This window comes from Coenobita brevimanus, chromosome 99, assembly GCF_032717465.1.
Source record: "Coenobita brevimanus isolate Jiangsu-jjx chromosome 99, ASM3271746v2, whole genome shotgun sequence".
Lineage (NCBI taxonomy): Eukaryota > Metazoa > Arthropoda > Malacostraca > Decapoda > Coenobitidae > Coenobita > Coenobita brevimanus.
In genome coordinates this window covers 7514615-7540778 of record NC_137052.1, presented here as the reverse complement: position 1 = coordinate 7540778, position 26164 = coordinate 7514615, and the positions used below count along the sequence as shown (strand labels likewise).

The following is a 26164-nucleotide window of genomic DNA, read 5'->3' as shown; positions in this document are numbered from 1 at the left end:
GGTTGGCTATATGGTTACCACCCAGCGTTGAAGTGGCTTCCTGGCTTTCCTGGTTGTAGTGAAGATCTATAAGCCGGTGTCATCGGCATAGTCAGGCTTGGGGATGGGGTTGGAGCGGAGGAGGTGAGTGAGAAGACAGTAGAGATAGATAAAGAAGAAGACAAGGTAGTAGGCCAAGGCAATGACGGCATCCCTCATGTGGGCCTTCAGATGCCCTATCCAATGGATCTCTGTTGGATCGTAAACACCAAAGTTACCGGCAGGAACTCTGACATATTCTTGGATGAGGAACGCAGCGAGGGGGATGGAGGCCAGGAAGAGGTAGTAGTGGCCCGTTAACAGGAACACCAACGACAGCAGTAAATGAGCCACCAATTTCGGAATGACCCACAGATTAAGTCGGTCGCAACACTGCTGGGCATTTAAGTAGTCACACTCCAAATCTGACAGTGTAATTACATAATATACTAATAAAAATAGCAGGGCTCCAGTGTCAAACAGGGAAAATATGAAGACTGCAGACTCCAGGGAGACTGAGGAGCCCCCCCTGATCAACAAGCGGCTCCTCCTCCATATATATATATATATATATATATATATATATATATATATATATATATATATATATATATATATATACCTAGGCTGCTTCCCCTAAGGAAAGGAAGGTAGCCGAGACAGGACGGCACACTCCCCAATTACTCATCCATTCAAACACATTCATTCGCATCTTAGCCCCAAAGAGGAGAACGGACAGATCCTTACCGCACCACACCGCACAAGGGTCAACTGCGCAATGCAATCAGTGACATCCGCAGCAGGGCCCAACAGCAGAGCTGGTTTACCCCTGCCACATCATAACAAACTCATCCCCTTACCCGCACCTGACCTGAAATAGCTGATCAGACCAAATGCGGGAGAATATCCCCTCAGGGCTGCGTCATCACTTATTCATTCACAATTTCTCTCCATTTATTTCTGTCATGCACAGCCACTCTTCCTCGCTCAACAGACATCCCTCTCGCATTCAGCGCTCTCTTCACACTGTCCATCCATCCTATTCGTGGTCTTCCTCTCAGCCTTACACCTCTAACATCAGATCTAGTTATCTTTTTCACCAATCGCTCATTATCCATTCTCTCCATATGCCCAAACCATCGCAACACCCTCTGCTCAACTCTACCAGCCATCTCCCGAACAACTCCAGTTCTCCTTCGCACTTCATCATTTCGCACTCGATCCATACACGTCACTCCACACATACTCCTCAGACACCTCATCTCCATTACATTCAAACTTTTCCTCTCTGCTACACCCATATTCCATGTTTCAGCCCCATATAATGCAGTCGGTACCACAACACCCTCATACAGCCTTCTCTTTACATCCATTCTAAGCGAACGACATCTAAACACTTTTTTCATTCCTCCCAGCACCTTTCCTACTTCATTTATTCTAAACTTCACTTCTGCATCTATTCTTCCATCCACAGCAACATGTGACCCTAGATATATATATATATATATATATATATATATATATATATATATATATATATATATATATATATATATATATATATATATATATATATATATATATATATATATATATATATATATTAGGGTTATAACTTGTTGATTTTTTTTCAAATAAAAGGTAGCTTATATCATTAATTGATGATCTCTTGTTAAAATAGAAAAAAAAAAAACTTATTCCTCTCAGTAAAAAAAAAAAAAAAAGTTCACCACCAAATAAAAAAACTGATTACCATATATTTAACGTTACCAAATGCAAGTTTTATCACTTTCTTCATCTTTATATAGATGTTTTATAACTTTACAGACTTGCACAAAAGATTTTAGAACTGTTTAGACCTTCCTAGAATAGTTTGTAACGTTCTAGTATGGTTTAATATTCTTTAGAACATTCTAAAATTATCTGAAAATTATAAAACGGGACACAGTTTTCAGCATCTAACAGTTATCTTCGCAGTTTCCAAGTGAACAGTCAGCAAAATACTTGGTTAGTGTGTTACAGATTATGTTAATATATTTTTCTTTTTCAAAAAAGAAGTGATATTATCGTACAAAAAAAAAACAAGGATGTCTGGTCCAATAACTTTGTGCGATTCCAGCAGTCACATAGAAGAAGAGGTATTGTGCCTTTAGAAGAGTCTTCATTAGAAGAAAAATCCAGAAATCCAAACCAAATGCAAGTTGTTGGACGTTACCAGTTTCTTGCAGCAAAAATCAAGACAAGAACGAATAGTCGAAATTTCCAAAGAAGTAACAAAATTATGGGAGAATAAATTAAACTTTCTACATGTGGCAGATCAAGCAGTACAAGCAAAGCCTAACAAGGTGATAAAATCTTACGATGAATGTGTCAAGAGGAGAAAATATGATGCCCTAAATAAACTTTTTGATATCACAAAAGTAAATGGTCAATGGTTATCCACGGAAGAAAAACAACTCTACCACATACAAGTGCAAAGCAAAGGAGAAGTGGGGTACTTAACAGGTCAAGTTGAAAGTAAGGAAACCAGTCACCCTTCAAAAAGACGAAAACTGCCTGATAAACCTATATTACCATCAACATCTTACGACCTTTCATTTAGTGGTAGTTGCACTGAGTCTGATGACAGCAAATATAAGAATGAAGATGAGACTAATCATCCACCAACCAGAAAACACAACAGAAGTAAAGTTGCAACTAACTTGGTGACATCCGCTGGAGTATCGACAAATAAAGCTGCTAAAATATGCAAACAATTGTCACATGATGGTATTGACATTCCAGCTCCAAGTCAAACAACAATTTACCAGTCACTATACAAACAGGCTCCTACGCTGAAGGAGGAAATAATTGAAAAGTTACAGTTGGAAACATGGTTTTTACATTTCGATGGAAAGTGAAATGATGAAAATGAGTACCAGGAAGTACTACTTAAAAATGAAGGAACCGAAATAAAATTGTATGCATTGCGTTTGGAAAATGGCAAGGCTGAAACTATTGCTGAAGGAACTGCAAAACTTAATGATGAGTACAACTTATGGCATGCAATATAAATGATCACTGCTGATACAACTAGTGTTAACACTAGGAAAAAGAGTGTTGTTGTTGTCAGATTACAACAAATGTTCTCGGATAAGAGTTTCAACAAACCACAATTAATCTTTTGTCAGCATCACATTCTGGACAGGATTCTCTGTTTGGTGATGGGCGAAGAACTTGGCGCTAACACCAATTCTCCAAACATGGAATATCCATTTGTGTCTCAGCTAATAAAGAATTATGAAAAATTAAAATCACGGTTTGTTAATGGAACAGAAGAGATCCTCGATAAGTCAGGATGGAGAGGTGACATGAGGTTTTTGTACCATTGAACACGGGTGTTTAGATTCTTTGAAGAAAAAGGGCATTTTCCTTTGTTTAACTTTCACAAAATTCCAAATTTCAGTAATGCGAGGTGGAATTCAAGAGCAAATCAGGCTATCCTTGCATTCATTCTTATACCTACAACAAAGAAAACTTTGGAGAATATATGCTGATTCATGTCGTACGAATGGGCAGAGAACAGGTTTACTAATCAGATGTACAATGAAAATTACTTCAAGGACTTGCCGGACATATTGAAATCTTACAAAAAATCACTAAACTCATTGCAGAATTACTGGAAGCAGGAGCCATCCTTACTCAAGCTACCAAAAAGTAATCAGTGTGCGGAAGGTGCAATCAAAGTGATGCACGAACTTTATGCTGCCTGCAGAAAGAAAGCCAAACTGAAACTTAGATTTATTCTAGGTAATAAACAGTGATTTTAAGTATTAATGCTTTTGTATAAGCTCTTTTGTTCTTTTTATTATTATACATGTAAATATACACTTCCAAAATCGAATTTTTTATTTCGAGGTGACTTTTTTTTTTTTTTTTTAACTGAGAGGGATGATTTTTTTTCTTTGTTTTTAAGCAAAAGTTCATCGACTTGAGGTACAGGAGACTAAGGTTGTTAAAAAGTTATAGCCCTAATATTTTATATATATATATATATATATATATATATATATATATATATAAGAAAAAAAAATTACGTGCGTAGTCAATACTAAGGGATTTCTGTGTAATCATGGATGTTGGCGCCGTAGAGTAATAAATGAAGCTAGCGAAAGCGAAGGAGATTAGCGATCGGTAAGAAGAGACGAAAAAAAGAAGGGAAGGGGAGACGGAAGGGATAGAGGAAGGGGGATGGGTAACTGGTTAGGGGAAGGGCAAAGGTAGCGAGGGGAGGATAGAGTGGGGGGGAGGGGGCAGACGGAGGGGTAAGGGAGAGACCAGAAGGGAATTAGCACTGGGAGTATAGTACATTTTTATACAGTATTTCATACTGCCAGTTTATTGCATTCTGTATTTCTCATAATAACAACATACATTACATAGAGAATATTGTGTTCCGAAGCATGCCCCTGAATGTTAAACATAAACTCAGGCCATTAAAATGCTTGTCTGTCAAGTCTTCTCCATACAGTATTACCAGGCACTGAGGCTCATTTCATACCTGCTGACCTAACGCGAATTTATGCCTCCGGCTGTATCTACTTAGGTATGTATGGATGTATGTATCTACGCATGTATGTATTTTTGTGTGTATGTGTGTACCCTCCAATGTGTGTATGTAACTCTGTATATACCCTCCTATGTACGTATGTACTTATGTAACTCGGTGTTTCTCATTTATTTCTGTTATACCCTTGTTTGTCGTTAGTTGTTGCATAGAGCTTTGTGTTGATTGCTGTCGCTATTAAATGTTGAACAATTTTTGAACGTTAACCATATCAAATATACTACCAAGCTTTAAAGCACATACGATCGTCATATACAGTCGCAACTCATAGGTAAACAGTTTCTATTTCTTTGTCTCCTTCACGATTTTTTTTTTTCTCTTTCTATGTCTCCACTTCATTCCTTTCCTTTCGATGCTTCAGGTGGGTAGGGGCTGCCCTCAGCAGCTTATAGTGCTCGCACTCTTTCTGCTGCACCTGATGTATTCTGTTTAATAAAAATAATAGTAATAACACTAATGAAAATCATGATCATCATCATCACCATCATCATTACAATTATAATTATAATGTATATATGTATATGTGTATTTATGCATGTATGTATGCTTGTGGAGCCTCTGTGGTACAGTGGTAGAGTGTGCATTTCGCACGCTTGTGGACGAGGGTTCGTCTCCCGTCAGAGTTGTAAAAACTTTGGGAATCGTTCACTGAGCCACTTGCTACTTTGGCGGACATAAGGGGTGCTGTGGTTGAACCAGTGTCCCATACTAGTATGCTTGCACCCAATCGGCTTACGGCGGGCCGATTACACTTGGTTCACAGACTACACACACATCCAAAGCCACTACAACACAGCAATTACACATACAAGCACTTCTCACTCTATATACAGTCTCTACAAGACAGCCTAAGCCACTGAGTAGAGATACATTGGCTGTATCGTCTCTGCTTCAGTAGGGATAGGCCGGTCCTGCAGTGGACCTCAACGACTGATGATGATGATGTATGCTTGTATGTATGCATGTATATATGTATCTATCTTCTCTGTCTCTGTCGGTTTAACTATCTACCTATCTACCTACATACCTCCTTATGTATATTTGTATATATGTACAGTATGTATGTACAGTATGTATAACTGAATTTCTAAATGCTCACTGGCACACTTACTGTACACATTGGGCACATGATACTCACCGCTCAAACTTAACCTTGAAGGCAGGGAAACCCATCACAAGGGTCCACTCACAGGCTATATATAACACCTCGGCTGCCACTGCAACAAAGAATACATTATATTTTGAAGGACCTCTCTTTGGGACGAGGGGTAAGCAACACACGTGCCGTGCACATGATCATGTTTATATGTATAATCTCTCTCTCTCTCTCTCTCTCTCTCTCTCTCTCTCTCTCTCTCTCTCTCTCTCTCTCTCTCTCAAATTGTCATTCTATCACTCTACATGTCTTCATCTGTCTATTTAAAACACATTCAGATGGTAGGTGGTGGCGGACATCATCCACTCACTTGATGTAGAGCTGCCTACTTCTTCCTTAGCCTTTATCATTCTTTTTCTGTGTCTGCCCTCCTCTCTTCATATTTCTCCCATCTTTCCTGTCATTTCTTATTGCTTTTCTTTCCTTTACAGGTGGCTTTACATTGAGTGACAATCCAAATGGTTTCCTGTAAGCCAAGAAACCATTTACTACGCTGGGTGGTAACCATATAACCAAACCATACGTGCTCCCTACGTGTCAACAAGTGGGTTGGTGGAGGATTAGTGCCCCTCCCCATAAAAAAAATAACTCAAAGTCAAATGGCCACCCCTTACGGGATTGTGGTGTCTGGCAATATATATATATATATATATATATATATATATATATATATATATAGTCATAATTGAGAGATGGAGAGAGAAAGAGAGAGAGACAGAGAGAAAAAAAATTCATAATACCTTTGTAATTATTACTAATATATTAATACTTAAGTGCGTACAATGGGATAGCCATGAAGTCCTTCCAAGTCGGTAGTGCGGGATTCACTTCAGGCTGCATAAAACTGTGGGACGGTGGCCGGTATAAAATGCGTTATATTAAAACAGAAATGAAAACGACAGTTAGTATTATATTTAAATGCAATTACTGTACACTACTTTAAAAACGATCAGTATAGGAAAAAAACGTTTACTAAAATGTATAAAGCTGTGGTGATCTCAATTCACAAAATGATAATAATAATAATGATAATAATAAAAATAATAATAATGTACTAATACTAATACTACTACTACTACTAATAATAATAATAACAATAACAATCATAATAATAATAATAATAATAATAATAGTAATAATAATAATAATAATAATAATAGTAATAATAATAATAATAATTAATAATAATAATAATAATAATAATAATAAATAATAATAATAATACCAATAATAATAATAATAATAATAATAATAATACCAATAAAAATATAATATCGGAACAACTTTGAGTTAGGAAACTAGATGTAATCCCATTTTTCTTTATTATTATTATTATTTTTTACTCCAGTACATGCCATTATGGTGTGGCATACTGTAAGTGTACCCGAAAAGTGTCATTACAACTGTATAACTGTTAACCATCCATGCACTACACAAAGGTAGGCGAAAATTAAAATAAGTACGGGATTCCTTCTCCTTCTACTGCCTCGACCTTGTTCCAGTGGTTTTCCCACACTGCCATCCCTACATCTTCATCCATTTTATTAGTTTTTAAACACTTGTTTTATTAATTTTTTAAAGTTTTTATATACGAAACCTCCGATTGTTTTTGCAATCTCTTCAACTACAAGCGTCACAGTAGTTAAAGGAATGATGAAGCCTCTGACTCGGTAACTCTCTGAAAGAGTTTCCTGGAGAAAATATTGAGAAGGAGCACTGAGAAAGCGCAACATCCATGCCTGTCGATCCTGCTATGACAACATTTGATCTAGCTCTGTGACCTCGACCTTCGACCTACTGTTCTCAAATTTTACATACTATTTCACAGCATCACTATGAATTCCTCCACTAAGTCTGAATCAATGTTGAACAAAATAGCATAAGTTGACCTTGCGCTTTGACTTTGACCTTTGCCTTATTGTTTTCATAGCTGAACAGTGTTGTCTACGGTTCATCCTTAATTGTTCCACCAAAATCAATACAAATTTAATCACAACCTTTGAGGTAAAGGGCCGAAAGATTAACACACTTTAGTGACCTTAATTTCTCAGCGATTTTCCTCAAAATTGTAAGGTTTCAACCTTTCCACATCCTTCCATCCTTCTCCCAAGTTTTGGCTAATTCAGGTCCAAATTCTGAACTTTGTCCTGTTCCCGAGTTAACATCTGTGACTTGATTCGGTGAGCATCAACCGTGCTTCCGACCCAGTGCAGAATTAAACCCCCTGTGGAGGGATAAATAGATTTCTTCATTTTATGGCTAGAGAGGGTTAAGGAAGAAGAAGAAGAAGGAGAAGAAGAAGAAAAGAGAAAATAGAAAAAGGAGAATAAAAAAAAGAACAAGATTTAAATATATGTAAAAATCGTGATTTTCGTCGACTGTATTTAGCGTGTTAGCGTTATGTCTTAGCTACTTTAGTAGATGCTTTAGATATAGACAATAATGTAGATTAAGAGTAGATGGTTGAAAGATTATCATACCTCTGTGTTTGGGTATTACGAAGGATTGTATTTTGGCATATGGGTGCATTGGCACCATCCCTACATAATGTCTACCAACACTGATATACGACAACTACTTGGTGGACATCAGTCCTACATCATCACAGTTATTTACATCTTTGCTTTATACTAGATTTTACGAATATATGACGAATATAAAGTTCTTAGATTATAAACAAGCTGGCTTTAGGAGAAAAAGTTAGCACTCTGGAACACAACTTTACCTTGCATGTTCTGTTTAACCACTATATTACACACAAATACACACACACACACACACACACACACACACACACACACAATATCATTATTCTGTGTCATCACTGACTATAGAACTCGTTTTATTTTACCAAGACAACAGCTCTATGGACAAAGATGTTAAAATATAATATCAGAGGCAAGATACAACAGATGTTACGCAGTTTATACTGTATCATAATATCAAGTTTTTATTCAAGTTGGCGAAAAGCTTTCTTCTTTTTATCCCTTGAAATAGTGGTGTAAAACAAGGCGAAAGCCTCTCTTTGATAGTTTTTGCAATATATTTATATGAATTAAGAAAACACACACACCTACACACATTAGCAGTTTTGTGTGCTGATGACACCATAATATTCGCAGAAAGTGATAGGCAGTTGCAACTTGAAACAGATGACACTTGGGATTATTGTAGTCTTTGGTCATTGCAGGTAAATGCAGATAAAATAAGTCAAGATACTTTCTATGGTTAAGGTTAGAAGTACAAGAGCTTTATGTTTGATAATGACAATATTGATATAGTTCATCAGTATGTATAACTTGGTTTGACATTAAACTATCAACCCTCTCCCATTTTCTCCGGTCCTCCCTCACATTGGCAACTAACCTATATTCGCTCATCAAGCAGGCAGGCCCCACAGTGATCCCTAGGGATCATGATGTTTATTTTCTGGCCTCCACCATATTCTGTTAAAGATCGAACATTATCGAGACAATCAGAAAAAGAGCTCAGTGGCTTCCCAAGATCACTTTCATCGACTGTTAGATGTACCAATGGGTGGAGAATACTTCAGTTTGGCTATGACGGTGCTCCATCAGCCATGTAACACATCCCATGGATGGTTAATTTAGTCGTTCCACCACCTTGATGCCTCACCCTGTTATCTCTAACCCGAAAGTCGTTCCCTTCACCCTTCCACCCCTCTCCCGTATCCACAGGGTGGCAGGCAGGTCAGACCGATCGCACTCTTTACCCACGTGGTCGGGACACTTGCCCCGCACTCCCACACTTACCTCGCACTCCCTTTGCTCCCACAACAGAGCAAAACCTGGACTGGGCAAACGTTAATGCAGAATCATTAGTACCACGTCAACTGGCAGAGAACACTTTAGCAACTTCTTACCTAAAATAAACTAGTCTACCCTGTCAAAAGCTTTACTTAAATCAATGAATGTGGCTAGGCCTGATCTCTTGTACCTAGAGTATCGCTTCATAATTCCTTTTAAAATAAAACAAGCATCAGTGGTTAATGAGCCAGATTTAAAACCAAACTGTCTAAAATTTAAAAGGAGCTTCTCGGATAAGATATCTAAAATAAATAATTCAAAAATCTTTAAAAGGCATGATGACTGCATTACTGGTCGATAGTTAGATGAATCTGTTACATTCTTGTTAGTATCTTTTAATACAGGGGTGATGGTACCCTTCAGTAAATTCCCAGGGAGGTAACAATGTGCAAAGCACGTGTTATAAAAACGGGCAAGATTACAAAAAATACTCTGAGGCATTCCTTAAAAATAGTGAATTCATCTGGTCATGACCCTGCCCAGCGTTGAGGCGGTGTATTAGCTTTCTTAGAGTTATGCTGGAGATTGTCAAACACATCTTTCTTTCGTGAGGCCAGGCTCTTATTATCTCGTTACAAATATCCACCTCCGCATCCGGAACACTATGAGGTTGATTACGTAAGAATTTCTCATAAAAAACTTGATTTATTTCCAAGTCACCATTGTGACCATCGATAACATTTGAGAGTTTGTTAATACATTTCTTTTTCTTAACTTCACTCCAAAAGTGAATTTTATTTTTGTTATAGAATTTGTCCACAATAGACCGGCAGATTTCTCTATGTTCATTCTTTTTACATTCATTGAGGACTCGCTTAAACTCTTTTCTGGAACTTAGCATCTCTTCATGTAGAGCTGTACCTCTTAATCTGCCATCCCTTACCCAGTTAAGATATTTTATTCTGGCAACACTGTGTTTGTCCTTGACACAACGGTTCCACCCTGGGATTACATTAAATTTGTTTTTCTTAATACATCTTCTCATATATTTTTGGTTAGAGATATGGATCCTATTCGTGATGATTTCATACAGTTCATCAATCATTTTAAGATGCCCTGGGTCACGGCAACCTGTTCTACAGCAGTCATGTATGGGTAGAGAGTAATAATCATGTAGATAGGCATCAACTGACTGAATAATATCACTTATTTCATGAACTTTAAGTTTATCTCACTTTATAGATAACTGTGTTTTATTCCTGGAGTATGTGTGAGAATGAATTGCCGACAAACCTCCAGTCAAACTAATTGTGGCTTCCAGTGGTAAATGATCAGAGCCAATAATGCTTTCCCGTATGGCCATATTCTCTATCTTTATACAGTTATGCTCATTGCCCAAAACATGATCTAGCCATTTAGACACAGAGTTGCCGTAGCCTATGAACGTGTAAGAATTACTGTCAAGGTTGTCCACATCAAAGCATCGTAAGGAATTTCTGTTCATAAAATCAGAAAGATTTCTCCAAGCTCTACCATAAAAAGGGTCAGCATTAAAATCACCAATTAAAAACACACAGTCATAATGCAAAGCATCAAGGAAATGATCCAGCCTGGAGAGTGATTCAAGATAGTTATTTAACGTTGTAACTTCCCATACATCACTGTTCAAGTAAACATTGACAAAAACACCTGTAAAACCAAAAATATTAACACTAAAAACCATAAAATTCTTCTCTAATATTATTTCATTAATTTTTAAATGTACTTCTTTTTTCCATAGGATGGCCATATCTCCTTCAGGCCTGCCCCCCGTGCTGGTTAAGGTCTTATCGGAGAATGTGGCACCCACACCAACACAGTCATAGTCTTCATCAACAAAATCTAAAATACCAAGTTTATCATTAGTTATAAAAGTTTCTTGTAAAAATATAAAATCATAACCTGATGATGTTAACTCTAACTGGATCAATATTTTTCCTCAGAGAGCAGCAGTTATACGTACAAAATTTTATAAAACCAGAAGCCATAATAAAATGGAAAAAGAAAGTCTAAAAAGGGAATAATTTTTTTTTTCTAAATTGTATTAACCGATAATAAAAAGAAAAATATTTTTAAAAATTAGAAAAAAAATAAAAGAATCAGCTAAGAACTATATTTACTGTGCTTGTCTCTTGGATCTGTCAAAAAACTTATCTACAATAATGTCCTCAGGCCAAAGTTCTGGGTTAAACAGTCTCTCCCTCTCAGAAAGTTTTAGTGTCACCTTAAAAGCTTGATGCTCATCAGTTCTAATCACTAATTTAGACACTGATACAACTTGCACCCCAAAAACATCAAAAATAAAATTCTTCAATTCATCACAGGACACATTATTATCTACTCCTCCTATAAAAATATCAATTAATCTTGTCTCTGCTTTAACCCGCCCCGTCCCGACGACGTATGGGTACGTTGCAACGATTTGCATTTGCCAGTCCCGGCGACGTACCAGTACGTCGTGCAATTGCAAGGTCGCTAATTTGCACAATTTTCAATTTTCGCACGTGATTTTTCGTATGTATACACGGGACACCTGCCTCTATTCCTGTACAAGATACCAAGGAGGGACAATGCCTTACACTGCATAACCTCCCCCCTCCCCCCCTCACGACATTGTCTTGGCAAAGGACCTGTTACCAGTGACCTGGCTAGTAAAGTTATTCAGGGCCAGAGTGATTCCCCAATCGATGACAATGTGGAGGACAATGTTTACATAGCATTAGAAGAAGAAACAGCCAGAAATAATGATCAGGTAGTGTGGCAAAAATAGGTCAGGTATGGTGATTAGTTAGTGAGTGAAACAATGCTTATAATGCCTTTATTACTGCTTGAAAACCAATATACTGTCATACTACATATACATTCGTACCAAGTAAATAAATAAATACCGTTTATGAGTGGATAAAATAGTTACCCTCCCATAGAACTCGTTTTCTTTGGTGCCAGCATGTTAGAAAACCCACTCAGGTAAGGAGGAACTCCTACCTGGATTGGGCACTTTAAACCTCAGGTGAGCGATTTCTCTATGAATTTTCGATGTTTCTCACCAAAAGCGAAGGTTTTAGCCCCCCCAAAAAAAATCGAAAATACCTCGGGACTGGGGGATGTCGGAGGTGCGGAAAACCTCGGGACGTGACGGGTTAACTGAAGAGTACCAGTCCTAAACACGCCTGTCACTCTCGTAGTTGCCTTATGACTGTCCTTTCTTACTCTCCTCCAATTGACAAGTGTCCACCCTTCATTCTCTGATGTAGTGTCAGGAGGGGCCCTGGAGTTCCTACTGGCAGGAGTTCCTACTGGCAGGGACGAGGCAACCATTCTTAGGTATAGCACCTGTATAGTAGTAGTAGTAGTAGTAGTAGTAGTAACATCAACCACTCACATCTAGTATGTCCTAGGCTGGTTCGAGTAACAACCAGGTCCCCCTCTAGGTTGGAGGACGACTCAAAGGCTTGGAGAATCACTGCAAGTCCTCAGGTGATGTTGAGGTCGAGGGCGAGGTGTGGTGAGGTCGAGGGCGAGGTGTGGTGAGGTCGAGGGCGAGGTGTGAGGACGAGGGAGAGTGTGGTGGTGTGGTGAAGAATGAGACACCTGGACGAGGGTGAGGTGGTCCTTGGCTGAGTTCTTCCTTGAAACCCACTTCCTCCACCTTGCACACCTTGACTGAACTCCTCCTCGACCTTGAACTCCTTGACTGAACTCCTCCTCGACCTTGAACTTGACTGAACTCCTCGACCCTGAACTCCTTGACTGAACTCCTCCTCGACCTTGAACTCCTTGACTGAACTCTTCCTCGACCTTGAACTCCTTGACTGAACTCCTTCTTGACCTTGAACTCTTCCTTGGCCTCCACACCTCCCTTATCCTTGAGGTCTTAACTATGGCTCTGCTCGAGCTCTGGCAGCCTCCCTATTCAGTGCCTTATTCCTGAGGTCTCTCCACGCTGTTCAATCTCTGGCGTTCCTTATCCACGCTGCTCGATCTCTGGCATTATTCAGTGCCTTATCCCTGAGGGCTCACTCCACCCTGCTTGATCTCTGGCAGCCTCCCTATTAAACATCCGAATTTTTTTGCTCCCTGCTCAGTTGTAGATCCCTCCCTCTCCTCTCTATCCCACGAATGGAGGATGGTGGGGGAGGGAGGGAGGGAAGGGAGGGAACTCCAGCAAGCAGTCGAGAGTGTTCAAACTTCCTGTAAATAATAAAAAATATTATATATTGATTTGAGAGAGAGAGAGAGAGAGAGAGAGAGAGAGAGAGAGAGAGAGAGAGAGAGAGAGAGAGAGAGAGAGAGAGAGAAAGAGAGAAAAGAGAGAGAGAGAGAGAGAGAGAGAGAGAGAGAGAGAGAGAGAGAGAGAGAGAGAGAGAGAGAGAGAGAGAGAGAGAGAGAGAGAGAGAGAGAGAGAGAGAAAGAAAGAGAAAGAGAGAGAGAGAAAGAGAGAAAAGAGAGAGAGAGAGAGAGAGAGAGAGAGAGAGAGAGAGAGAGAGAGAGAATCAGCATAAAAATGCCTATATTAAGCTTAAAACCTTCAGTGTAGAGTCAGCTTCACTACATGAGTGGATGGTTACAAGTCCTTAACATCTACACAGCCAAGATTTGCTCCAGTTTTAGTCTAGTCCGGTTTTCAGGTATTTGGACAACTCCAGGCATTTTGGAGTCAAAGTTGGCAGATAAGCTTTTCTAGGGTGTTTTTTTGTGCAGAATCCATTTTTGCTGATTGCCAAGCTGTATCTCTCAAGCTGACACCGTCAGACGGGTAAATCCAAGATGGCCGCCTTAAACTCAAAAGCATCATTTTTACAAGTGGTGCCTCGTCCGTATATCATTATGACGACCGTAAAACCTTATTAAAACCCACTATAGTCATTGTACATTAATTATTTTATTGATATTACTTTTCTCTTAATTAAGTAATAAACAAACATAAATCCAGGATGGCTGACAACATATTTATATTACAACAAGTTGCAGATTGCAAATTGATGAACAGGCATAGTGGCAGTGTGTTTTACACAGTGTCATTGTTGGGCTTCGACATTGCTACAATCATCATCGGATGTTCTACATTTGCATGCTGCTGTACAGCGCAACTGGGACTTTTTACATTTGCAACGTGCACTCATACATCGCTTGGCGCAGTTGCAAGTGATCAGTTCCACACATGAGTCTGGGACTGGGGGTGTGGACATCAGCGTTGGCACCAGTGATGCACCTTCCATCCTCCATCCCATCGTCTCTGGGTGAGGTAGTTCCGGATACTGTTCATTTGCCTGTCGCCACACAGCTGTTTGATAGTGAGCTCAGTGGATGTGAAATGAAAGGGCATCACCAGTTGGAGGAAGAGTCTCTGGAGCACTGGACTTCACGAACAGGATTTCACGCGCATTGTTGACTGTTGTGACGTTGGGGAACAGATGAATAATTCAGCGTTCTTCGCTGTCGCGTCATCGAGTTCACCTTGACCTAGACCTTCAAGAAGGCGAAAGTGTTCTTGAAACACTTTCCAGCAAGTTTTCTTTCCATGCCTGAAGAGGTATGAAGTTGTGTCACTACCAGTGATGGCGTGAAACGCTGTAATGGATTCCATCTTATCGTTATCAAAAGCAAGCCGTTCCACAATGGTGTGTATAGGAATATACTTCCTGTTTGCAGCTGTTCCTGCCTTCAACCAAACTTTGTCACTGGGCATTTTGTGGAAATGTGCAAGTAGTAATACCAGGACATCTGTGTCACGTGCAGCTATCACAATGGTAGAGGCTTGAATTTCTGTACAATACAGAATCATTCTCGTATCTGCCTCTTCGTGCCGAGCTTTGAGTTTGTCTGTGTCCACTTCTGGATCCGATGATTCCACTTGTTCTTCATCGACGAATCCGCCAGATACCACAACAGTTTTCTTTGCTGTAACCTTCAGCATCAGTTGTTGTGAGAGGAAATTGGTCAAGGCTGCCTTGTTTTCAGGGTGTGCCATGAAAGTATCCCACTTTGCTGGGAGTGGAACATTCCTGCCTTCAATCAAACATCGGATCGCCACGGATGCTTGACCACGTCGTGTCCTTGCTCCCTCTTTGATGGATTTCTCGTAGTATCTGTCAAACACTACATCAATTCGTTTGAACAGTGTCCCACCTTGAAGAACAGCTCCAATGAACACGTCTGCTAGGTCTCCAAATGTGGCTGCTTTGGGTGGTTTCCCAATGGAACAAACCATTGCTTGACCATCAATTATGAGTGTTGCTGTTTCCCCAAGGTCTGCAGCGCCTATGCTGGGAGGACATTGTATTCCTGAAGTGAGTACTTGAGCCAAGTCTGCTTTTGATCCAGATTTGAAGTCTACCGTTTGTCTCAGCTAGAGCCTGAGGGACTGTTAAAAGTTCATGCATCATTACTTCTGACAGGTTTACACGTCGGCCACTTTCGTAGGCAGTGATCAGACGCTGGATAATTAATTAATATATTTTATATTTGAAGCAATTCTTCAAAATATGCATTTTCTAGAAAAATGGCGGCCATCTTGGATTTTGTCTGCTAGGAGCAAAACCGCACGAGATACAGCTTGGCAAACAGCAAAAATGGATTCAGCACAAAAAAACACCCTAGGAAAGCCTATTTGACAACTTTGACTCTAAAATGCCTGAGGATTTTTATACAGCCACATTTTCCAGATGTTCCACTAGTCTATTTATCTATAGCATGGCAATTTTTCAAGCATATACTCTCAGTCCTACATCACGTGAGTGGATGGTTCGATGAACACTTATCCAGCAGATGTGAGGTTGGTTCTTTGTATGTTTTTTCCTCTTCTTCTTCCTCTCACTTCTTCCTCTTCCTCTTTTTCTTCCTCCTTCTCCTCTTCTTCCTCTTCCTCTCTTCTTCCTCATCCTCCTCCCTTCTTCCTCTTCCTCATCCTCTCTTCTTCTTCCTCTTTCTCTTCCTCTCTCTTCTTCCTCTTCTACTTCCTCTTCTCTTCTTTTTCCTCTTCCTCCTCTCTCTCCTTCCTCTTCCTTCTCTTCTTCCTCTTCATCTTCTTATCTCTTCCTCTTCTACTTCCTCTTCCTCCTACCTTCTTCCTCCTCCTCCTCCTCCTCTTCCATCAATCTGAAACAACAAGCTAACTTAAGTGCTACATTACATGAGTGGATGGTTACGTAAAAGTAACTTGCATCAGCTTAAAACAAACAATTATTTAATACATCAAGTGAGTGGATGGTCACACATCAAAATATATTGCATTAGACTGGAACACTTTTAAATGCAGTTAAACCAAATGTGACTGCTACATCAAGTGAGTGGATGGTTACAAGGAATTAACACTAAACCAGCCAAGTGCCTTCTCTGCCTCCTTCTTCGTCTTCCTCTTCTTCCTCCTCTTTCCTCTTCTTCCATGATCTTTCAGTCTGGAACACAATATAAGTACTACATTACACGAGTGGATGGTTACAAGTCAAAACAGCTTGTATCAATCTAGAACACAGCTTAGTCAAATAGTGCTACATCAAGTGGGTGGATGGTTACAGGTCAAAATAGCCTGCATCAGTCTAGAACACAGCTTAGCCAAATATTACAGTTACATCAAGTGAGTGGATGATTACAAGTCAAAATATCAGGCATCAGTCTAGAACAGCTTAGCCAGATAGTGCTACATCAATGAGTGGATGGTTACAAGATATTAACACTAACCCTGCCATCCTCATTATTTCATTTCTTTTCTCTTCCTCCTCCTCTTCCTCTTTCCTCCATCCTCTCTTCCTCTTCATCACCCTTTTCTCAGTCTAATATTTGTCTGGAATAAAATTAGCATATCAAACCTCTTGTTCATCAAGTGAGTGGATGTTTACAAGCCAAGGAAGTAGCTAACAATGAACAAACTTAACCAAACTAGTGTTACATCAAGTGAGTGGATGGTAACAGGCCAAGGAATATTTAGCAATCAATGAACAAACTTCACCAAACTAGTGTTACATCAAGTGAGTGGATGGTTACAAGCCACGGAAATATTTAACAATCAATGAACAAGTAGTATACATCAAGTGAGTGAATGGTTACAAGTAAAAATGAACGATCAACAAATTCCTCAGTCTAAAAGCTAACTTTAAAGTCATACACCAAGTGAGTGGATGGTTACAAGTCAAAATGAACAACCGACACATTCTGCAATCTAAAACGTAACTTTAATCAGTGATACATCAAGTGAGTGGTTGGTTTAGTCCTACTTAATTTATATATTTATTTTCCAATAGCCTAGAACAAAAACCAAACCTGTATCAAGTGAGTGGATGGTTACACGTCACAGCTAACCAATGCTCTCCCTTCCTCCTCCTCCCTCCTCTTTCTCTTCCTTCTCCTCTTCCTCCTTGCCTGGAAAAAAGCCTAAACTCAGTGATACATCAAGTGAGTGGATGGTTACATATCATATAATTAAGGCTTCATCCAAATTTCATATCCAATTAGAAAAAAATTGAAAATATACATGAAGTGAGTGATAAGAAACAGGGAAGTGAGCATGGAAGTGAAAAAGTTACTACATGACAGTATTGTGATACCAGCTCTAACATATGGAAGTGAAGCTTGGACGTTGTTGGAAGGACACAAGTCAAGAGTGAGAGCAGTGGAAATGAGTTATTTAAGAGGAGCCTGTGGAGTCACATGGAGAGACAGGCTGACGAATGAGGATATAAAGGAGCGTTGTGGTGTGGATGTGGATGTGATAGGAAGCGTTATGAGGAACACACTGAGGTGGTTTGGCAATGTGGAGAGGATGGAGGGTGAAAGACTGACGAAGAGAGTGTATGTGAGTGAGGTGGAGGGGGAAAGAGGGAGGGGGAGGCCGAGGATGAGATGGAGGGATGGGGTGGAGAGGTATATGAGAGAGGGGGTGTGAGTTGGGAGCAGGGCAGTGAAATGGCGGGGGACAGAGTGACATGGAGGCGATTTGTTTGTGGCCACCCCAAACGGGATTGAGGCGTCTGGCAATATATATATATATATATATATATATATATATATATATATATATATATATATATATATATATATATATATATATATATATATATATATATATTAATCAATAGAAGCTGCATCAGTATAAAACACAAGCTTTAAAATCCTGATACATGAAGTGAGAGGATGGTTACAAGTCACAGTCTTCTTCCTTCCTTCCTCTTCCTCTTCCCTCTTCTTCTCAGTCTAATATTAGCCTGGAATAAAATGTTTCAATTTAACATACATTACTGCTTATAGTAGTAGTAGTAGTAGTAGTAGTATCATCAGTTGTAGTAGTAGCAATAATAATAATAATAATAATAATAATAATAATAATAATAATAGCAGTAGTAGTAACAGAAGTAGTGGTAATAATCTATCTATCGATTGCCAGACGCCTTAATCCCGTAAGGGGTGGCCACAAACAAATCGCCTCCATGTCACTGTCCCCCGCCATTTCACTGCCCTGCTCCTAACTCACACACCCCTCTCTCATATACCTCTCCACTCCATCCCTCCATCTCATCCTTGGCCTCCCCGTCCCTCTCCCCTCCCTCCACCTCACTCACATACACTCTCCTCATCAGTCTCTCACTCTCCATCCTTTACACATGGCCAAACCACCTTAATGTGTTTCTCCTAATGCTTCCTATCACATCCACATCCACACCACACCGCTCCTTCACCTCCTCATTTGTCAGCCTGCCTCTCCATGTGACTGCGCATGCTCCTCTCTGTTAACTCATTTCCACTGCTCTCACTCTTGACTTCCTCTCCCTCCAACAACGTCCAAGCTTCACTTCCATACGTTAGAGTTGGTATAACAATGCTGTCATGTAGAAGCTTTTTTCACTTCCACGATCACTTACCTGTTTCTTATCACTGCTTTCAAGGAGCCAGCAACCTTTCTTCCCTGCTGCATCCTTTCAAGCATTTCACCCTTTAAACTTCCATCTTACTCATCACACTATCCAAGTACTTAAATGCACTCACATTCTCCATTTCCTCCCCATCCAGTCTCACTGTACATTCACTAACCACTTCTCTCGAAGACCATCACTTTTCTATTCCCTACATTCACCTTTAGATTCCGTTTCTTACACTCTCTCTCCCAAACTCTTCCACCAAGCCTTGCAGCCTCCCTTCGTCTTCACTTAACAACACAGTATCATCTCCAAACAACAGTACAGGGAGTTTCCAAACACTGCCCTCTCTCACTAGGGCCACTCCAACATCCACATCCCTACCTTGTATCTCTATTATAACCCCATCCATATACAGATTGAACAACCATGGAGACATGACATCCTTGTTTCAATCCAACCTTCAAATAGAAAATTCACTCAGTTCACCATCCACACGCACTGCAGCCTTGGCACCCTCATACATACTCTTCACGGCATTCAACAACTTCCCTTCTACTCCATATATTCTTAATACTTTCCACAATCCTTGTCTATCCACCCTGTCATATGCTTTGTCCAAATCCATGAAGGCTGCATACAACTTTTTTCCCTTCTCTAGAAACTTTTCCACTAAGAATGTAAGAATGAATATCTGATCTACACAACCTCTTCCCTTCCTAAAACCTCCCTTTTCTTCTCCAACTAATGCCTCTGTTATTTCCCTAACTCTGTCAGTAAATATCCTACCATATACTTTTCCTATTACACTAAGAAGGCAAATGCCCCTATGATTACAACACACTTCTCTTTCCCCTTTTCCTTTGTACAAGGAAACAATTATACCTGACTTCCAATCCTCCGGGACTCTCCCATCCTCCCAGCCAAAACTGCACATCTTCCACATCCATTCTACTACTATCTCTCCCCCATGCTTCAGCATTTCACCACACACTCCATCAATTCCTGGGGCTTTCCCCATTTTAACTTTCTTCATTGCTTCCACAACTTCCATCTTATTGATTTCTTCCTCTCTTCTGACATCCCTCCTTCTCCCAGCCATTCCCCAGCCACTTATACTAGCATTACTTTCATTCTCTATGTTCAACAATTCATTGAAGTGTTCTCTCTATCTGCTCACTTTTTCTCCCTTCTCCACTAGTAACCTACCATTTTTATCTTTCACTCCCCTACTAACTTCTATGGCACCCTGTCTAACTAACAATAATAATAATAGTAATAATAATAATAATAGTAATAATAATAATAATAGGAATAATAATAATAATAATAGGAATAATAATAATAGTAATAATAATAATAATGTCTACCTGTACCCTAGAACCACGACCACCATTCTTGCCGATTAAGGAAGCTCCCTAAGACTTCTCCCTTAGTTATTTATTTTTGGATATGGCTGGTTAATATCCTGTCGTATGTTATTTATGCAGAATATGGCAATATTAGAAGGATATATTTAACCCGTAAGTGGACAGTAAGGTGTAATAAACAAAATAAATCACTTAGGAAAAGTTGTTAGGCCATACTGGAAGGATTTACATTAACAAGTGGAAAGAAAAGTGTAATAAACCCAAAAAATCTCTTAGGAAAGGGTGTTAGGCGATATTGGAAGGATTTATGTAACACAGTAGAGGACATTTTTTTTTTTTTTTTTTTTCCTGCCTATCAACCATTGGGGCCGAAGCCCCTGGTTATTAAGGCCATATATATATATATATATATATATATATATATATATATATATATATATATATAAATATATATATATATATACATACACATATATATATGTATGCACAGTTAAACATATATACACATATATACAAACATACATATATACATACATACATACACACACACACACACACACACACACACACACACACACACACACACACACACACGCTTCCATGCATACATACAGACACACTTTCATGCAAACGTACATATATAGATAATAATTTTAATCTTATTTATTTTTTTTTTTGTATTTTTATTTTTTTTTGGTTTTATATTTTTTATACCTTATATTATAAAGAAAAACTGATCTAAAGACCCTAAAATTAATCACCTAACAGACAAATCGCTAACCTATACTAAATCCTACAGAGACAAATAGCTAGACATACACTAATGGTAAAAATACCTCGACTAACAGAACAAACATCATCGACTGCAGATATGTAATGCCTTTCTACATTACATACCTGCACTCATCACCTGGTAACTGTCAGTCGAGGCACAACCTAATATAGGGGACATCAATATATGAAAGGGAACCAGACGAGTCAGGAACATTTCCATATACGTCAGCTGTCGTCCCTAATTAGAATAACTTAAGCAAGATAATATAATGTATTTACATAATTTGAACAAAAAGTGAAGAACCTCGCCCAGCAGACCACCATCGACTGCAAGTGCCCAATACCTTCCTATATTGCACACTTGCACTCATCAGCTGGTGACTGTCAGGCGAGGAACTTGGCTTAATGTAGGGGACATCAATATTAGAAATAGATCGGTGGGAGGAGGAACTATTTAAAATATGTCAACTGTCAATCCTAATTAATATTACAATATATACATATTTACTTTTCATAAAAACCATAACCACACAGTAAAAAAGTCACATCACTCTGATCAGTCCGGTCTCTCTCAAGAAAGCCATCAATTTATCAGTCATAACAATGTCCCAATCACCCAGGATGGTGGAAAGGGTGAAGGGGACGTCTGCTGCGCCGCAGTAATTTATAAGTGAAGCACGTTCACGAATAAATCGCCGACAGCGCAGAATGATATGATTGATAGATAACACCGCATTACAGATGTCACAGTGCGGTGGGAAGCGTCTTTCCATATATGGTTTTATGTGGGTTAAAATGGTGGCATTAAGCCGTAACCGTGCCAACACTTTTTCTCCTAGGCGACTGGGTCGGTTGGCAGTGTCCCAGTCGCCCAGGTACGGCTTACAGGTTGGAATATTTAGTCTGGTCCACTGACCTTGCCACAGAAGATTTATTGATTTCTTTCCGAGAGAGAGACTCGACCGTAGATCACGAGGAACGTCCCAAGTCTCCTCGAGCTCTACAGCCGACTTTGCAAGTAAGTCAGCCTGCTCATTGCCGTAGATACGACAATGACCAGGCACCCAGATCAGCGTGAATGACTTGTTTCATGAATGCAACTTATTAACGATGCGGCCCTGGATCTCGTGAGAGTCCGTAGTGCAAGATGCAATTGCCTGAAGGGCTGATTTTGAATCTGAAAATATGACAAATGAGTCATGCCTAGAATTGAGAGCATAGTCTATGGCTTTGTCAATAGCAAAGAGTTCTGAAGTAAACACAGATGTATGAGCCGGCAACCGATACCTGAGGGCACATTCAGTCGACCACACACTTGCACCCACACATTCACTCGACTTGGAGCCGTCGGTGTACAATTGATGGGACCCCAAGTGACGAACAATGATGTTACGAAAAAAGTGGTGGACCTCCGCCTCCGGCGCCTTGGCCTTTGGTGCTGGGAGCCATGTAACATCGACTGTAAAGCCGGGTGGCTCCCAAGGCGCTATATTTTTAATCATCAACTTGTCACAGTCACTGGGGTCCACATCAAGCTCCTGAGTCAGTAAGTGGAGGCGAGTGGCAAGTGGCCGACGCACCCCCTGCAGAAGGTGGTGGTATTGAAGCAGGGGGGTACAGGCCACATTGCCGATATTGCTTTTCCTTAATGTCCTTATGCCGTAGGAGAAGGCCAGGTGGTCACGGCGAATACGGAGGGGAGGCACATTAGCCTCCACTTCCATACGAGCCACACGGGTACACCGGACAGCTCCAAGACACATTCGCAAGCATTTATTCTGCAACACATCCAATCCTTTCAGCGTGGCATCAGATGCCGAGCCATACACCTGTGCGCCATAGTCTAGCTTCGATCGAATAAGGGACTTATACACCATTAATAAAGATTTTCTGTCGACACCCCATGTAGTACCCGCTAGGTACTTGAGGACATTTAACGGTTTATCACAACGAGCAAGCAAAGTATTAACGTGAAGTTTAAAATTCATTCTACGATCAAAATGTATTCCTAAAAATTTTACAGAATTTTGAAAAGGTACCGCCTGATTATCCAAAGTTAAGCACAAATTAGGTACGTTACGATTAGTGAAAACTATAGCGGCACACTTACGGACGGAAAACTTAAATCTCCACTGCAAGGCCCATTGGTGAACTGAGTCAAGGGTTGCTTGAATCCGCCCAGCCGAAAATTGTGCATTACGGGAAGAGTGCCATATTGCACAATCGTCAGCGTAGAGCGAGTATTTAAGATTCCTTGGGATGGGAGCTGATGACAGAATATCATTGATCATAATACTAAATAAAGTAGGACTAAGCACACTTCCCTGCGGCACCCCGTTTTCCTGGATAAATATATCCGATGTTACGTTACAGGGCAATTTGACAGAGAAAGTCCTGTCCCTTAAGAAATTTGAAATAAAAATAGGCAAATTTCCTCTTAAACCATAAGCATAGAGCTTCATTAGTATACCGTGTCGCCATGTCATGTCATAGGCTTTATGGATGTCCAAGAACACCCCTATCATGAATTCCTTATTGGGAAATGCCTCTGCAATACAATGCTCCAAATTCATTAATTGATCTAGTGAACTTCTGTATTTACGGAAGCCACATTGTTGATCATTTAACAAATTCTTCGACTCTAAAACAAAAAGAAGCCTATTGTTAACCATACGTTCCATGACCTTACATAGACAAGAAGTCAACACAATAGGACGAAATGAAGTGGGATTCATAAGACGACCAGCCTCTTTGGGTATCGATATAACGTGCGCAAAGTGCCATGAGTTTGGGAACGTTTGAGACGCCCAAATCTCATTGTACAATGCTAACAGCTTAATCAGGTTGTCCTGATTAAGATGCTGGATCATACTGTACATGATGGTGTCTGGTCCAGGGCTGGTGTCTTTACAGGATTTAAGGGCAAAGATCAATTCATCTAGCGTAAACTCTTGGTTGTACGGGGAGTCTACGTCTTCTGTGGCAAAGTCTAATATCTGTAGCACAGCCATGCGTTTATGATGCTGAAAACGCGGATCATAATTGGCTGAGCTACTTACATGAGAAAAACTCCTGGCGAGGATGTTAGCAACGTCCACGGGCTCGTCATAGATGTTATTATTAACCTGAAGGGTGGTGATTGGAAAATATGGGCCTTTATTATTTAATATTCTTTTATTGGACCAGACTTTACTTAATGGTGTTGTACGAGTCACCGTGGACAAAAAGGACCGCCAGGAGTCACGTTTGGCCCTTCTTATTATTCTCCTTGCCTCAGCCCGTGCCTGTTTGTATGCAATAAAGTTTTCCTCAGTGGGCTGACTATCAAAAATCCTGTATCTCCAATTGCGTTTTCTTAATGCTTGTCGGCAATCCGGCGTCCACCAATGTGCTCTATGCTTCGCATGAACTGTAGAAGTCTTGGGAATAGCAGCCTCAGCTGCGTGTAATATGGAAGTAGTTATATTTTCGACCTTAACATCTATGGTCTCCCCAGACATATCTAAATTGGCGATCCTTGAGAAGGATCCCCAATCTGCTTTCTTATAGTTAAATTTTGGAGGTGGAGGGTCCGAAATGATGTCGCGTGTATAAGAAAGACAGATGGGTAAATGATCACTTCCCAAGGAGTCGTCGTAAGAGTCCCATGAGAGATCTTGATGTATACCAGGGGAGGCCAAAGATAAGTCAATGGCCGAAAAGTTACCAGTTCGATCATCTACACGAGTCGCTCTACCATCGTTCAGAAGACAGAGGTTGGACTGTAGTATTAGGTCGGCTACTTGCTCCCCACGACCATCAATCCTCAAGCTACCCCATTGGTAGTGATGGGCGTTAAAATCGCCCAACACTGACTTATTCCCAGGGAGGTGTTCCACTAGTGAATTTAAAGCATCACTATCAATGGGGCCATGTGGAGGACAGTACAGAGAGCAAATAGACAGATACGTGTTATTAAATTTTACTCTGCATGCGACCGCTTCCAGAATAGAATTTAGAATCACTTCCGTTTGTGGGTGTGATTTGTGTGTGTAAATGGCAACTCCGTGACCTTCATATCTTCTATACGAGTGATAGTGTCTGAACTGTGGAGGATCAGGATGATCCTCCAGGTGCGTCTCCTGTAAACAAACAACGTCTGGCCTGTGTATTGACAGCAAGATTGCTATATCTTGTAACTTATTCCCAATACCTCTACAATTCCACTGTAATACAGTGAAAGCGACGGTTTAAGATTTACGTTGGGGGACAGTGTGTTTAGGCTTTTTTTGCCGCCCGCCAGAAGGCGAGCGACTACCGGTGGACCTATCCCGGTGCTTGCTTACGGAAACCTCCATATTTTCATCAATTACGAGGTTCCCAGATTCCACCGAGGAAGAGCTACCCTTCCTCTCCCTCGCTGGGCCAGGAGCAGGAAGAACATGAGGACGTGACTTAGTAAGGGTGGTCATATTACTCTTACAAGAGTTGTCAGGCTTCGTTTTAGGCTTAACTGACTGAGAAGCAGAAGCAGCAGCAGCCTGAGAGTAGGAAGTTGTAACAGGGGTATCAGATTGATAGGTGGATTGGACAGGAGGCTGAGATGG

The 26164-nt window shown here is 40.1% G+C and overlaps 1 long non-coding RNA gene and 1 pseudogene across 1 annotated transcript in view; both read right to left on the bottom strand.

Annotated features, from left to right (window-relative positions):
* LOC145414369 (uncharacterized) overlaps nucleotides 1-26164 on the bottom strand; it is a 471209-nt gene that overhangs the window by 327457 nt on the left and 117588 nt on the right. The gene's annotated exons all lie outside the window — the stretch shown is intronic.
* On the bottom strand, nucleotides 59-12904 carry LOC145414364 (protein cornichon homolog 4 pseudogene; annotated as a pseudogene).